Genomic DNA, 4,703 nt, shown 5'->3' on the forward strand with positions numbered 1-4,703 from the left:
CTGTCACCCAGGCTGGAGTGCAGTGGTGTGATCTCCTCTCACTGCAAACTCCGCCTCCTGGGTTCAAGCAATTCTTCTGTCTCAGCCTCCTGAGTAGCTGGGACTATAGGCGCCTGCCACCATGCCCGATTGTTTTTGTATTTTTAGTAGAGGCAGGGTTTCACTGTGTTAGCCAGGATGGTCTTGATCTCCTGACCTCGTGATCCACCCACCTCGGCCTCCCAAAGTGCTGGGATTACAGGCGTGAGCCACCGTGCCTGGCCTTGTTTCCCTTTTTTGCTTGGATTTTTCTTTTTCTTCAGGAATGTTTTCCCCTCTGTGTCCCCAGGCAGCTACATCACCCTAGAGAGGCCAAAATGGTCACAGCCCTCTGGAATGCTCACTGGCAGGCAGAAAAAGCACCTGCTGGATGCTGAGTGAGTCTGCAAAAAAAATAAATGTTTTAACGTGTAAATTCCCAAGAGACTAGCTACTTTCAGTGATAACTTGCAGAGATCACAAAGGCATATATTCTGATAAAGTTAATTTGCTTTAATATTTTTACCTTTTTCTTTACATTTTATAATGGATGTTTTCAAATTTTCAAACAAAAAATGAAAGGATAGCAAAATTAAGACCCTTCCCATGTACCCATCACCCAGCTTCAATACTTATCAACATATGGCTAATTCTGTTTGGTTTACAACCCTCCTTCCCCCATCGTTTTAAATCAAATGCAAAACGTCGTAATAACAACTCTTGTGAATAATTGAGCTCGTCAATAGGAAACCTTTTTTCCTCCACAATTTGGAGTTTTTTTTCTATTTTTCCTGGAAACTTCAAAGGCTTCATTGTGTGTAGGGTGCAATGCAGGGTACTAAATTCAGTAGCGTAAGTAATAATAACTAGAATAATAATAATAATTATAATGCTTTCTCCATCATGCAAGTGATTAAATACACCAATGATTTAGCCACATTTAGCTTTGAAGCTACATGCCATTATTCATCTATTTCTTGTGTGAAAAGCAATCTTTTCTCATGCACCAGAGTTAATTTTTTCAAGACTAATTACTGCAAATATATTTAAGCCTATCTTTAAAGCAAGCCATGTACTTTGACTTGTTTTATAGAATCACAAGAATAAAATAAATAAAATAAACAAAATAAATGTTTTCTGCTTTTTTTAAGACAGCAATTTTAATACATCTGATTAGTAAACAAATACCTTATAATAGCTAAAGAGTACACAAAAAGTACAACTATAAAACAACTAGTCATCTTTTACGAACTTTTCATTAAAAATAGCCATGTATGGGCTGGGTGTGTTGGCTCACACCTGTAATCCCAGAGCTTTGGGAGGCTGAGGTGGGCAGATCACTTGAGGCCAGGAGTTCGAGACCATCCTGGCCAACATAATGAAACCCTGCCCTGTCAGTAATAAAAATACGAAAATTAGCCACGTGTGGTGGCACAAGCCTGTAATCCCAGCTACTCAGGAGCTTGGGAAGCTGAGATGGGAGAATCGCTTGAACCTGGGAGGCAGAAGTTTCAGTGAGCCAAGATTGCACCTCTGCACTCCAGCTTGGGTGACAGAGTGAGACTCTGCCTCAAAAAAAAAAAAAAAAGTCATGTATGATTTATCAGTATATGCTGCCATTTTCAAACTTAAACATCATTAGTTTTAGAGATAAAATCACAAAATACAAAACCTAGGTCAGCAAAAAAGCTGATTATATAACCTTTATTTGCTTTCATTTTAGTACTCTTATCACACTGCCTTCTAGAACTTCGGTACTGAATAACTTGTGAAATTTTTCCCCTAAATTCGTCCATCTAATATGGCTTATTTTCAAATGAAATATTATTTATCAATGTATTAAGAATTAGATACAAGCCTTTAAAAATAAATATAAAGTTTTAAAATCTTAATCTTTTAAATCTGTCTTGGGAAGTAAAAGATTTTTAATGTAGAATGAGAGACCCCTCAGAAATCAGAAAAAATATCTTTTCACTCTACGTAGCCTCATCTAGATTAATTAATATGTCTTTAAATAACCATTGTTTGAAAAAAGCTAGTGTTTCACCTTTATGTATAGCTCTAGTGCTTCTAGCATTAAACTATTCATCATCATAAAATATCTACATAAATACTTTCAGGAAAATATACAGTTTTTTTAGGAATATTTCCAGGAAAAAAAGTTACAGGGGACTCCTGACTCAATTGAAAAAGAAAGGATTGAAGATTAAAATAGAGACATGTCATATTGCATTGGACCAGTTGATTATCCTAAAGAATACTGACACCACAATAAATTTTGAAAGAAAGTGCTATAGCTTTCTAATTCATCAATTAAAAATCCAGAAATAGGGATGCTTTCCTTAATCAACTGGATCAGTTGATGTTTAATCCAAACATTTTCTCAGCTTCTTGGATATTATTCTGTTGTTGTCTCTACCAGTACATGAGACAGTGCATTCAATAACTTTATTACACACCATATCCTTTTTAGTTGACATAAAAGTACTTCTTTTAAACTTCAAGATACATTCCTTATTAGTTTGAATATCTTAGGATTTTATTAATTTAGTTCACATTATCCATATTATTCCTGATTCATTAAAACAATTTGATCATATTTCTTCCCAGCTTTTTACTATTTTAAATTAAGTCATATATGTTTTGTATAAATAAGTATTATTAATAATTAATGGCATTTTAAAGGAGGAGGATAGATTCCTAGAAGAAGGTAGGGAGGTCAACATTATCTGAAAATGACACTCTGGAAGTGAATTTTCCGTCATGGACAGTCTAGCACTTTCTGGACACAATCTCCAGCTGCCTCTAGTTATACGCCATCATATCTTTTCAAGCTCTTTAATTTGGCAGCTCTTCTACCACCCTATTGAAGTCGTTCTACGAAAAATCATCAGCTGATCTCATTGTATCATGTCAATTTAACTTGTCTTCATTCTCTGTATTCTGACTTCTCTGTAACTTTTTACAACATTGAACAACTTTTCTTTTTCTTTTTTTTTGAAATTCTATTTACCTTTGAATACATGGTCCACGCTTTCACTGGTTTCTATAACTTCTCTTTATTTATTTATTTTTTTTCATATTTTGTTTCTTTTCAAAACTCCAAATTTTCTTCCCTAAACCATCGTCCCTTCCTGGGCTTTCTGTAAACTGGTTCCTTTGAGAAGTTCATATCTTCTCATTCAGCCATCACCTTTATGTGAATGACCTCAACTCAACTCAGATATCCTGGCTTCATCACTCATTCATCTATCCATGAAATATTTATTGAATGCTTACAATGTGGCAAGCACTAAATAGATAAGTTGGGCTCCTCAGCACCCTGGAAAAACACAGCTCATAGTCCTTTTAACACTAGTGTCCAAATTTCCCTAGCTAGAAATTGTGAGGTCATTTTTGATGACCCTCTTTCTTTAATCTCTAAATAAATTTTTAAAAATAAGTTCTCATTCATTTTATTAAAAAATTGGCTTTTGGTTGGGCATGGTGACTCATGCCTGTAATTCCAGCATTTTGGAAGGCTGAGGCAGGAGGATCACTTGAGGCTAGGAGTTAGAGATTAGTAAGGGGAAACACTGTGAGACCTTGTCTCTGCAAAAATATTTTAAAAATTGTATTTTTTAAAAGTACTTTATAGGTCATCATTCTTATGGGCTTCAACATGATTCAAGTTGTCAAATCCCTTGTATCTTCATTACTATCTTAGTTTCTGACTTATTTTCTTCAACTTGTATAATGTTTTTTATCATGTTATTCTTAATGTTTATAAAACACTATAAGCCCAAAAATCTCCACCTGGTTTTTGCAGCTTACATAATCTAGACCCACCATGCTGTGTAAATTTTATGCCCAACATACACCCTTCTTAAAGCTCAGATGTTTCCCCACAAACATGTATTATTTTTAACTTCCATTATTTGCTAATACCTGTGACTTTCTTTTTCTGGGTTGATTTTTTTCCTCTTCCAAATGGAATTGTAAACACTTGAATGTCAGAATCTAGTTTTAATTGTTGAATTGTATCAATTCTAAAATGCACATTTCTTACATTATTAACTTCCTGAAAATGAGGGTGTATCTTTTAATCAATAATGTCTTAGACATTTTAATACAGTTCAATTGATAATATTTATTTATTTATGTTTTTCGTGGTACATAAAATAGTAGTGTCTCATAATCAATGGCATTTTAAATTCAATGAAATGCCTTTTTTTTTTGTACCTTGATAGTCTTTAATGGAGTATTTAGCTCATTGCAGACACTCCAAAAAAGTTTGTTGGTTGATTGTATGGTTTTGAAGCATAAGTGGCTGCAATAAAGATAAAGGCAGTTGGGGGTGCTGAGGGAAGCTTGGCGTGGGCCTGCAGGCACCACTGGGCACTAACAGCCTGGGCACTGTGGATAGCATGTTGATGGCGGGAGACAGGTTCCTGTGTGGAAAGGGGCAGGTGTCCGGTGAAACTCCACCTTCAAGTCAGGGACCCCTTGAAGCATGAGGGCTGGGCTGTCAGTTTCAGGTAGAGTCTGTACCCTGGAGTGACAACTTATGATGCCCTTTCTGGTCCCACCCATGGCTGCCCATGGACCAATCAGCATGCACTTCCTCCCTTCTGAAGTTCATAAAAACCCCAGGACTCAGCCAGACTCTCAGAGACAGGATGACCTGTCTGCACACAGGAGCTACC

General features: G+C 36.0%; 1 non-coding gene across 1 annotated transcript; it reads right to left on the reverse strand.

Moving 5' to 3' along the window:
• Nucleotides 1-314: 314 nt before the first annotated feature.
• On the reverse strand, nt 315-426 carry LOC111542871. Its single transcript, XR_002731681.1, has one exon. It is a non-coding gene; the product is annotated as a small nucleolar RNA SNORA77 (small nucleolar RNA).
• Nucleotides 427-4,703: the final 4,277 nt, after the last annotated feature.

The sequence above is a fragment of the Piliocolobus tephrosceles genome, chromosome 11, assembly GCF_002776525.5.
Source record: "Piliocolobus tephrosceles isolate RC106 chromosome 11, ASM277652v3, whole genome shotgun sequence".
NCBI lineage: Eukaryota > Metazoa > Chordata > Mammalia > Primates > Cercopithecidae > Piliocolobus > Piliocolobus tephrosceles.